This window comes from Equus asinus, chromosome 10 (assembly GCF_041296235.1).
Source record: "Equus asinus isolate D_3611 breed Donkey chromosome 10, EquAss-T2T_v2, whole genome shotgun sequence".
NCBI classification, from domain to species: domain Eukaryota; kingdom Metazoa; phylum Chordata; class Mammalia; order Perissodactyla; family Equidae; genus Equus; species Equus asinus.
The window spans coordinates 40,184,161-40,197,218 of record NC_091799.1 but is presented as its reverse complement, the minus strand read 5'-3'; positions in this window follow the sequence as shown (position 1 = coordinate 40,197,218).

The following is a 13,058-nucleotide window of genomic DNA, read 5'->3' as shown; positions in this document are numbered from 1 at the left end:
AGATAAACACAATTGGTAAGTTAGTTTTGTTTTATTTCAAGCCAAATAGCAACAAACAATAACTGAATCAATGTAAGGTCTGAATTGATATGTAACATTCTTATAAAATCTCTGTAATCTGCTGATTAGAATCTTACTAGAATTTATCAAGTATGAGTTTTCTCATTATAAGAAATATTTGAAGTATTTAGTGGGAACACCACATGAATGAAGATTTAAAAAGTGTCAGTGAAAAGGCTAGGGGAAGTACAGTTATTTATTGTGAGGGAGAAGAGACTGGCTTATGATATATGACAACTTTAACAATCACTTATTGAGAGTATTTTTTTTAAACAGAAAATAGTGGACAACTTCTCTCCATTTAAGGAAGGAGGAGGGGGCTGGCCCTGTGGCCTAGTCATTAAAGTTCCATGCACTCCACTTCAGCAGCATGGGTTTGCACATGCGGATCCCAGGTGTGGACCTATTCTACTCATCAGCCATGCTGTGGAGGCATCCCACGTACAAAATAAAGGAAAGTTTGGCACAGATCTTAGCTTATGGCTAATCTTCCTCAAGGGAAAAAAAAAGAAAGAGGAAGATTCCCAACTGGCGTTAGCTCAGGGAGCATCTTCCTCACCAAAAAACAAAAAAAACGGGAAGGATGAAAATCAAAATTGTCCAAATTACCAATGTGAGTAAACTTAAATGAGGCATATTAAAGAGATTCCTGATAAATTGCTAAATATGCATACAAAACCAAATTAATGAGAATTTAAGACTAAGAGTGAAAATATCTGCATGATGTTATTCAGATATGGAAACAACTTTATATATTTATAACTATATTAAACTCCTTTGTGACCCATAAGTCCTATTGATGTGAAGAAAAATAAAAAACTATATAAAGCAAAATGCAAAACCCTTGGACTTCCCAATTAACAGCAATTAAATCTTTTCTGATTTAAAATATTCCCTCTCAGATAAACTCAACATTGTTGCAGAACTTGCTAAGTGATTTTCTCTCCCCTTTATCCTTCCCAGTATAAACTCTGGATGCAAGATGAAGCTTCTAGATATTAAAGGAAGGGACTCCTATTTCACATGCTCTCGAGAGCTAGCTTTCTAGAAACAGTGAGGTATAATTCTTTTACCTGTTCTTTAAACGTTGGTCTCTGTCGCCCTACATCAACTACTCAAGACTCAATGGCTATTGTAACTCATGGTCTTCCGGGCAGCCCTACCTTGCTGATTTGGATCAGCTGTGATGACAGAGTCAAATCCTGCCCCGCTGTTCTCCTCTCTCCCTTCCAGGAAATTCCTCATTCTCCTTCTGCTTTTAGTAAAATTCTATGGTCTGATGTTCAAACTTTTCTGGAAATGTCAGCATCTCTGAGAATTTAAGGAATCATTTTAAATCTCCCTTTTCTTCTAAAAAAAGTCCTTAAGATTATTTTCTAACATTGTATTCAAAAGCCAAGTTTTAGATTTAAATTTAATGTATAGTAAAAGGACAACTGAGCTTGAGCCTTTACAGTTCTGCTGAAAAGCATCACAGTCACCAAGAAACTTCATGCAGCCAAAGTCAAGAGCAGTGTCTTTTATCCAAGCCTCTCTTCTCTTTTCTTTCTATTTCTCTGAGTTGTTCCATCCATTCCCACGGCTTTATATACCATTCTTATCCTGTTGAATCTTACATTTTAAACCCAGTACTGCTTCTCCAGTCAGCTCCAAATTCAGATATCCAAATATCAAACTAAAGCATTGACTCTCTTCGACATCTCAAAATTAACATGCCCCAAAGAGAATTCTTGACACCCCAGTCAACCATGATGTCGCACTTGTAAACCCCAAAAACCTCCTAAATGCAAGTGAAGACCCCCACTTCCCCTCTCATCCCCCCTCACATCCCATTCTCAACACAGAAATCATCATGCTCCTCATTACTCTAAACCTTCTAGTGTATTGATGTCACATTTAGCGTAAACTTTTCATTTGCTCTGGTTTATAAGGCCTTTAATGATCTGGCTGCTGACTACTTCTCTGCCCTCATCTGGTACCAAAATTGTCTACCATGCTCTTGTCACATTGGATTTCTTCCTATATTTAATTACACAGATCATTACGGTTTCAAGGCTTCCCACTTATTCCCTCTGCCTATAACAAAATTCTCCTAGAACTTCACCTTGCTGCCTCCTTCAAATTATCCAGTCTCAGCTTAAATTTTAACTTTCCAGACATTTTTAATAAATTTTATTTTTTTAGAGCAGTTTTAGGTTCACAAAAAAAATGGATCAGTAAGTACAGAGATTTCCCATATACTCCCTGCACCTGCACATGTGTAGCTTCCCCTACTATCAACATCCCTCACCAGAGTAGTGCATTTGTTACAAGAGATGAATCTACATTGACAATCATTATCAGCTAAAGCCCATAGTTTACATCAGGGTTCACTCTTGGTGGGTGTACATTCTACGGGTTTTTAAAAATGCATAATGACATATATCCACCATTATGATATCATACAGAGTAATTTCACTGCCCTAAAAATCCTCTGTGTTCTGCTGATTCATCCCACCCTTCCTGTTACCTCTGGAAATCAGTTCATTTTTACTGTCTCCAAATTTTTTCCTTTTCAAGAATGTCATACAGTTGGAATCACAAGAGTATGTATCCTTTTCAGAAGGGCTCCTTTCATTCAGTAATATGCGCTTAAGCTTCCTCCATGTCTTTTCATGGCTTGATAGCTCATTTATTTTTAGTGCTGAATAATATCCCATTGTCTATATGTACCACAGTTTATTTATCCATTCACCTACTGAAAGACATCTCGGTTGATTCTAAATTTTGGCAATTATGAATAAAGCTGCTATAAACATCAATGCGCAGATTTTTGCATGGAGATAAGTTTTCAACTCCTTTGGGTAAATATGCTGCAGTGCAATTACTGGATTGTATGATAAGAATATATTTAGTTTTGTAACCATATTGTATTGTATACTTACAAATTCGCTAAGAGGGTAGATCTTATGTTAAGTGCTCTTATCACACAAAAAAATGATAATATAAAAAGAGAGTGGAATGAAACTTTTGGAGGTTATGGATATGTTTATGGCATAGATTGTGGTAATGGTTTTACATGTGTATACTTAACTCCATACTCATCAAGTCATCAAGTCATATACATTGAATATGAATAGCTTATTGCATGTCAAAAAATAAAAGATACATATACATACACATATCTATAATATATACCACACACACACACAAACATATAAAAACATAAATACATACAAAAGAAACCTCCAAACTTTCTCTTATAGTGGCTATGCTATTTTGCATTCCCATCAGCAATGATTTAAAGTTCCTGGTTTCTACACCCTCCACAGCATTTGATGTTGTGAGTGTTTCAAATTTGGGCCAATCTAACAGGTGTGTAGTGGTATCTCATTGTTGGTTTGGTTTGCATTTCCCTGACAACATAAAATGTGGAGCATCTTTTATGCTTATTTGCCATCAGTAAATTTTCTTTGGTGAGGTGGCTGTTAAAATCTTTGGTTCATTTTTAAAACAGGTTTTCTTTACTTATTGTTAAATTTTAAGAGTTCTTTGTATATTTTGGATAATAGCCCTTTATCAGATATGTCTTTTACAAATATTTTCTCTCAGTCCAGGGCTGTTCTGTTTATTCTCTAGATAGTGTCTTTCAAAGATCAGAGTTTTGTCTTTTTAAAGATTGGCACCTGAGATAACATCTATTGCCAATCTTCTTTTTTTCTTCTTCTTTCTCTCCCCAAAGCCCCCCAGTACGTAGTTGTATATTCTAGCTGTGAGTGCCTCTGGCTGTGCTATGTGAGAAGCCACCTCAGCATGTCCTGATGAGTGGTGCCATGTCCACAGCCAGGATCCGAATCAGTGAAACCCCAGGCTGCCTAAGTAGAGTGCATGAACTTAACCACTCGGCCATGGGGCTGGCCCCCAGACTTTTTTTTTATTATTTTAGTAAAGTCTAGCTTATCGATTCTTTCTTTCATGGATTGTCTAAAAAGTCATCAGCAAACCCAACATCATCTAGATTTTCTCCTATGTTCTCTTCTAGGAGTTTTATAATTTTTCATTTAAATCTGTGATGTGTTTTGTTCCAGACATATTTCTCTGCCCATCCTCTCATTGTTCACTTCCCTATTACCCAGCTGCTTCTGTCCTTTAACATACTTCATTCTTCTAGGTAGTAGGTACAACCATGTCTGGCTATGTCTATCCATCCATCTATTTTCTAATCTAATTTATCTATCACATTCCTATCTATCTATCTAATATAAATCATTTATTGCATATTGCCTTTCTCCCTCACAAAAATAAAAGCTCTGCTAGGGAAGGAAAATTATATGACTTATTTACTGCTACATCTTCAGTGCACAGAACGATCTCAAACATGTAGTATACATTCATTAATGATATGTCATGTAAATGAATAAATACAATGTGGAGTACCTAGTAGAAATAATAACTGACTTCAGGTGGGCCTCTCCAAAACCCCAAACCAAAATATACCAGTCTTAGCAAAGTCAAACTAAAATAATTATCAGTGTCCTTTTGGAAAGGGAAAAGTTCCAAAAAAGGCAGTTTTGATAGTTTGTGGCCATTTACAAAGCAGGCTACAGTGTTCTCTTATTTTAGTGTGATGCCATATGGGAAACATAAACTATGTTGTGATTCTAAGGTGGTGTCTATATAGGCTTGCAGAACTTTGTTTTCATTCTGACCAACTGTGTTTATTTTTAAATTTTATTATCTATCTATTCATCTATTTATTTGTTGCATAGAATGATGGCTCCTAACATTGCAAGATTCCTAATCAAGGAACAAGGACTTATTTATGTTCTTTAATAAGGTGAAAACATGAATTTTAACATGTTATTGTTGTTTAGTTTTCTTTAGAAAAGTTATTGTGGCTTTTTCACATTTTCATAATTTTGTAATTGGTACTTTTATAGCATTCATGCTTGTGATAGCATTTAAAAAGTACAGAAATACACAGAGAAGAGATCAATTTCTCCTTTTACTCCACTCCCATCCCCAGTTGACAATTCAAATATCTTTTTTAAAAGTAACTTTCCAATTGCTTGTCAATTTATTTGGATTGTTTGTTGTATTATTGAATTGCAAAAAGTTCTTTATTGAAGAGATTCGATTTGCGTTTTTTCGAGGAGAGTGAAAAGTAGAGAGGGAAAAATTTTCCACTGACCATAAAGTAAGGTAAGTATTTTTCTTTCTATAAATTGAAATCTCTTCATCTCTAGAATGCAGTATTGAACTAGATAATATGAAATTGAAGCTGGTGGGTCTACAGAGTAGGAAGGGTGAAAAATATAAAAATGGGCATCCTCTTGAACTTCACTGCCTTAAGACTCTCTCAAACTGTTTCCTTTTCTGCCCAGAAACAAGAATTATTCTTTCCGCATTTGAAAGAAGATACAGTTCACAGAGTACTGCCCATAAGATTCTAATTCTTCAATTGCTATTTAACTCACAAGGATATGGCCCAATCTCATTTTACAAGGTTCCTCTCAGTGTAACCATATTCCGTCTCAAATGGTTAGCTCAACTTGGAAGTTATGTTACCTAACTTCGTACCTTTCCTAGTTATAGATTGGCATGAATAAGTAAAAAATATATAGGTATATGTGTGTGTGTGTGTGTGTGTGTGTGTGAATCTGTGTATTTCTCACTACCTAAGAGCAATTAAGGATTTTATCCTCTCCAAAATCCAGGGGAAAAAGTATAGGTATTGTTTTTGAGTCTTTACAGTAGCTCTGATTTCTGCCATAAGGTACTCAATTCTTATATTAAGGCCTACTAGGATCACCTAAAAAGGACTTTACTCATCAGTTTAGACCCTGACCTATGGCAGAGGATTTTAGCATTTTTCCAAAGCTAATAAACTTGGGTATTTTATGACCCAAGTTCCGGTTTTAAGTTCTGATTGTTAGAAAGATAATGGAAATGATTAAAGGAAAAAGTTTAAAGTTGCAACTCAAATGAAATACAGGGTTTTGGTCATGAAAATACAAATTTTATAATAAAACAATAAAAAATTCCAATTAATAAGATTTAATACAATGTCTCTAACAAGTGTTCAATTTCCTAACTTTTAGTTTATTGCTAACTTTTTCTTGACACGTATCAATAAGCAGCAGAGATGATTGACTGTTTATGTGTAGGTTGTTTCTCTGATCTTTCCTTGCCTGATCTTCTTAGTACTAAGGCCAAAAGGAGACATAAAACAGGATGGAAGATAAAGTCAAAGGCAGAGACCCATGTACAGGACAACCTCCTACTCAATAATCCTGCTATATATTTCAATTCTCAATTTAGACTTTTCATCACATAATTTTTATGTGGAAGATACTTTTCCTCTTTTATTGATTAGTTTTCCCTTGTGTAAAACTTAGAGCTATAAAAATGAAACACAGATGTTAAAGAATTGCTACTTTTGTAGGCTTGTTGGTCAGTGAATATGTGATTAAGTCACTCCAAAGACGTGCAGGGGTGGTTAAATATTTTCATATGTGACTAAAATCACAGAAGAAATATCATAAAACAAAAACAAATCTTGTCTTTAGAAATATATATGTCCTGAAAGGAATATGTAAGATCTCTGGACTCCTTATGTGGAAAATTAAAGTGGTCCAATAGGTCATTATTTAGTCATCTCTGATGATGTAAAATTCTATAAATACTCCACAATATATGACTCATCATCTGCAATTGTATGGGTATTTGCAAGGTGTTTTTGGTTTGAGTTTTTTGTCTTCTGTACATGTGTGTATATGTGTGTGTTTGTCCACACTTGTGTAATACTGTCAATATGATAGAGCAAAAAAGGAAAAAATGTTAAAAGTGAGTGTCCTGAAAAATGAAATAATTGACTGACTTGAATACTTTGTAAGAACTCTGTTTCATGTAAGAGAGAACAAATATTACATTACGCCCAATAGAAAATATACACTGATTTTCTGAAATTATACAAACCTTTATATATTATCAATTTTATTTAATTCCAACAAAACCACTACCATCAATAATTCCAATACAGAAATAAGAATCATCAGTAACTATTTCTCTTGCAGTCAGAAAAATATTTTCCACTTCAGTTTTCATAGGGCTGAAAAATGCCAATTCTCTATTTTATAAACGGGAATAGTTCAAGCTTTGTCCTAGACTTTTAGCATGCTACTCCCACTGAAAAATCTACTCATTACCTGTTTTACAGTCTACATGATAGCATGAAGTAGACGTATGGAGATTAACAAGATTTCCCCATGCCCTTCATCATGTCCTTTCAATTCCTAGAATTCATGGGCTAATTCTTTCAAAGGGTTGTACTTTATCCTTCTGCGTTCTCAGCGATATTCACATTACAGGACACACATAGCTCCTCAAGAAATGTTGCTTTCAAAAAATGAAAGGATTATAAAAATGTTCTCCCATTTCATAGGTTACCTTTCACGCTGTTGATTGTTTTCTTTGCTGTGCAGATACTTATCGCTTGTCTTTTTTTGTTTTCATTGCTGTGCTTTTGGTGTCATACCCAAGAAATCATTGCCTACACCAACGTCATAAAAATTTTCCTCTATATTTTCTTCTAGGAGGTTTACAGTTTTAGGTCTTACATTTAAGCCTTTAACCCATTTTAAGTTAATTTTTGTGTATCATGTAAGTAAGATATGGGTCTAATTTCATTCTTTTGTGTGTGAATATTCAGTTCTTCTAAATTTGTTGAAGAGGTGATCTTTTCTCCATTGTATATTCTTGATACCCTTGATGAAGCTCAGTTGACCATGTATGTGTGGATTTATTTCTGGGCTTTCTATTCTGTTCCACCTGTTGCTATGTTTGTTTTTATGCAAGTATCATACTGTTTTAATCACTGTAGCATTGTAATATATTTTGAAATCTAGACACTGATTCCTGAGGCTTTGTTCTTCTTTTTCAAAATGGTTTTGGCTATCTGGGGGTCTTTTATGATTATATATGAATAATAGCACTGTTTCTATTTTTGAAAAAAAAACTGTCATTGGGATTTTGATAGTGATTGCATTGAATCTGTGGATTGCATGGGGTAGTGCAGTCATTTTAACAATATGAAGTCTTCCAATACATGAATGCAAGATGCTTTCCATTTTTTGTGTGTCTATTTTCTTTCATTAATGTTTTATAGTTTTCAGTGTACATATCTTTCACCTACGGGGTTAAGTTTACTCCTAAGTATATTATTCTTTTTCATGCTGTTTAAATGGGATTGTTTTCTTAATTTCCTTTTCAGATAGTCTGATGTTATTATAGAAACACAACTGATTTTTGTACAGTGATTTTGTATCTTACAATTTATTTCTCAGTTTAAGAGGTTCTTGTGGAGTCTTTCAGATTTTCTACATATAAGATCATGTCATCTGCAAACAGAGATAATTTTACTTCTTCCTTTATGATTGGGATGCCTTTTATTTCTTTCTTGCCTAATTTCTCTAACTGGGACATCTAGCATAATGTTGAATAGACATGCAAGAGTGGGCATCTTTTCCCTGTTCCAGATCTTAGAGAAAAAGCTTTAGATTTTCAAGCCTGAGTATGATGTTAGCTGTGGGTTTTTCATATATGGCCTTTATCATGTTGAGTTAAATTCCTTCTAAATCTAGTTTGTTAAGAGTTTTTAATCATTAAAGGATGTTGAATTTTGTCAAATTCTTTTTCTACATCTATTGAAATGATCATGTTATTTTTGTGTGATTCATTCTGTTAATGTTGTGTATCACATTGTTTTGTGTATGTTGAGACATCCTTGCAACCCAGAGATAAATCCCACTTGATCATAGTGTATAATCTATTTAATGTGCTGTTTAATTTGGGGTGATAGTATTTTGTTGAGGAATTTTACACCTATGTTGATCAGAGATATTGGCCTATAGTTTTACTTTCTTGTATCTTTATCTGGCTTTGGTATCAGAGTAATGTTGGGGTCATAAAATGAGTTTGCAAGTGTTCCATGCTCTTCCATTGGAAGAGTTTGAGACGAATTAGTGTTAATTCTTCTTTAAATGCTAGATAGAATTCACCAGAGAAGCCATCTGGTTCTGGGATTTTCTTTGTTGGGAAGTTTTTTATTATTGGTTCAATCTCCTTACCTATTACTGGTCTATTCAGATTTTCTGTTTCTTCATGATTCAGTCTTCGTAGGTCATGCATTTCTTGGGCTTCATCCATTCTTTTAGGTCATCCAATATGTTTGTACAGACATATCTCATTTTATTGTGCTTTGCTTTAACGCACTTTGCAGATATTGCATTTTTTACACGTTGAAGGTGCAAACTGCATCCAGCAAGTCTATTGGCACCATTTACCAATAGCATTTGCTAAATTCCAGTCTCTCTGTCACATTTGTGGGATTCTTATAATATTTCAAACTTTTCCATTATTATTATATTTGTTATGGTGATCTGTGATCTTTGATGTTACTATTGTAATTGTTTCAGAGCATCATGCACCACATGCATATACGGTGAACTTAATCAATAAATGCTGTCCGTGTCCTAACTCTTCCACCAACCGGCCATTCCCCCAACTCACTCCCTCTCCTCAGGCCTACTTATTCCCTGAGACCTAACAATATTGAAATTATGCCAAGTAATAACCCTACAATGGCCTGTAAGTGTTCAAGTGAAAGCAAGAGTTGCCTATCTCTCAATTTAAATCAAAAGTTAGAAATAATTAAGCTTAGTGAGGAAAGTATGTCAAAAGCCAAGATAGGCCAAAAGCCAAGCTTCTTGTTTCAAACAGTTAGCCAAGTTGTGAATGCAAAGGAAAATTTCTTGAAGGAGATTAAAAGTACTACTCCAGTGAACACACGAATGAAAAAAAAGAGAATCTTATTGCTAATGTAGAGAAAGTTTTACTAGTCTGGAGAGAAGATCAAACCAGCCTCAACATTCCTTTAAGACAAAGCTTAATCCAGAGCGAAGTCCTAACTCTGTTCAATTCTGTGAAAGGTGAGAGAGGAAAGGAAGCTTCAGAAGAAAAGTTTGAAGGTAGTAGTGGTTGCTCAGTGAGGTTTAAAGAAAGAAGCCAGCTCCATAACATAAAAGGGCAAGGTAGAGCACCAAGTGCTGACGTAGAAGCTGTAGCAAGTCATTCAGAAGATCTAGCTAAGGTAATTAATGATGCTGACTACACTAAACAACAGATTTTCTATGTAGATGAAAAAGCCATATATTGGAAGAAGATGTTATCTAGGACTTTCATAGCTAGAGAGGAGAAGTCAATGCCTGGCTCCAAAGCTTCAAAGGACAGACTGACTCTCTTGTTATGGGCTAATGCAGCTGTTGACTTTTAAGTTGAAGCCAATGCTCATTTACCATTCCAAAAATCCTAGGGGCCTAAGAATTATGCTATATCATACTCTTCCTGTGCTCTATAAGTAGAACAACAAAGCCTGGATGACAGCACATCTGTTTACAACATGGTTTATTGAATATTTTAAGGCTACTTGAGACCTACTGCTCAGAAAATAGGTTCCTTTCCAAATGTTACTGCTCACTGACAATGCACCTGGTCATCCAAGATGACCATCTCTGATGGAGATGGACAATGAGATTAATGTTGTTTTCATGACCGATAACACAACATCATTCTTCAACCCATGAATCAAGGAGTAATTTCTACTTTCCAGTCTTATTATTTAAGAAATACATTTTGTAAGGCTATATCTGCCATAGATAGTGATTCTTCTGATGGATGTGGGCAAAGTAAGTTGAAAACCTCTGGAAAGGATTCACCATTCAGTTGTTGCCATTCAGAAAATTTGTGATTTATGGGAAGAGGTCAAAATATCAACATTAGCAGTTTTGGAATAAGTTGATTCCAATCCTCATGGATGACTTTGAGGGACTCAAGACTTCAGTGGAGGTAGTAGCTGCAGATATGGTGGAAATAACAAGAGAAATAGAATTAGAGGTGAAGCCTGAATTTGTGACTGAATTGCTGCAATCTCATGGTAAAACTTTAACAAATGATGTGTTGCTTCTTATAGATGAACAAAGAAAGTGGTTTCTTGAGATGGAATCTACTCCTGGTGAAGAATGTTGAAATGACAGCAAAGGATTTACACTATTACATAAACTTAGTTGATAAAGCAATGGCAGGGTTTGAGAGGATTGATTCCACTTTTGAAACTAGTTCTACTGTGGGTAAAATGCTCTCAAACAGCATCACATGCTACATAGAAATCATTCATGAAAGAAGAATTAATTGATGGAGTAAACTTCATTGTTTTATTATTTTAAGAAATTGCCACAGACACCCCAACCTTCTGCAACCACCACCCTCATCATCAGTGGGGCAAGACCCTCTACCAACGAGAAGATTGTGACTTGCTAAAGGCTCAGATGATGGTTAGCATATTTTTTAGCAATAAAGTATTTTTTAATTAAGGTACATACATTGTTTTCTTAGATATAATGTTATTGCAGAATTAACAGACTAAAATACAGCACAAATATAACTTTTAAATTCACCAGAAATCAAAAAAAATTATTTGATATGTTTTATTGCAATATTCACTTTATTGTGGTGGTCTGGAACTGAACCAGCAACATTTCCAGGTATGCCTATAACTGTTAATAATAGTCCCTTATGATCCTTTTTATTTTTGAAGCATCCCTTGTAATGTCTCCTCTTTTGTTTCTGATCTTATTTGCCTTCTACCTTTTCTTAGTCTAGAAAAAGTTTTTCAAGTTGATTTATCATTTCAAAAAACAACTCTGAATTGATTTTTCTTCATTGTATTTTTATTCTCAATTTCATTTGTTTCTGCTCTAATTTTTGTTATTTCTTCCTTCTGCTAACTTTGGGCTTGGTTTGCTCTTTTTCCAGTTTCTTGAAGTTTAAAGTTAGGTTGTTTATTTAAGATATTTCATTATTTTTAATGTAGGTATTTACTGCTACAAACTTTCCTGTTAGTACTGCTTTTGATACATCCCATATGTTTTTGTATGTTGTGTTTTTGTTTTCATTTGTCTTGAGATAGTAATTTGCCTTTTGATTTATTCATTGACCTACTGGTTATTCAAGAGTATGTTGTTGAATTTCCACAAATTTATCACTAAACCTACGCATATATAGTCCACTATGCTTTGACAAAGGTGCCAAGAATACACGATGAGGGAATGATAGTTTATCCAATAAATGGTGTTAAAATAACTAGATATCCACAGGCAAAAGAACGAAACTAAACCCATATCTTACACCATATACAAAAAATAGCTCAAAATGGCTTACAGACCTAAACATAAGAACTGAAAGAGTGAAGCTCCTAAGAGAAAACATAGGAGAAAGCTTCATAACATTGGTCTTGGAAATGATTTCTTAAATGTAATATTAAGAAACAGTCGACAAAAGTAAAAAGTAGACAAGGGGACCCCGTCAAATGTAAAATCTTCTACACAGCATAGGAAACAATCAACAGAGTAAGAAGGCAACCTAAGAAATGGAATAAAATATTTACAAATGATATATCTGATAAGGAGTTAATACTACAAATATAAGGAACTCCTACAACTCAAGAGCTAAAAATCAAATAACTCATTTAAGAAATGAATCAAGAACTTGAAAAGACACTTCTCCAAAGAAGATGTACAATGGCTGACAGGCATATGAAAACATGCTCAACATCCCTAATCATCAGGGAAATGCAAATCAAAACGTTAATGAGATATCACCTCACACCTTTTAAGATGGCTATTATCAGAAAAACAAAAGATAATAAGTGTTGGGGAAGATGTGGAGGCATTGGAACCTTTGTGCACTGTTGCTTTGAATGTAAACTGGTGTCACTACTATGTAAAACACTATTGAAGTTCCTCAAAAAACTGAAAATAGAACTATCATATGATCCAGCCATCCCACTCCTAGGCGTATAGCCAAAAGAATTAAAAGCAGGATCTCAAAGAGATATCTGCACTCCCATGTTCATTGTAGAATTGTTCACAATAGCCAAAATGTAGAAACAACCTAATGTCCAT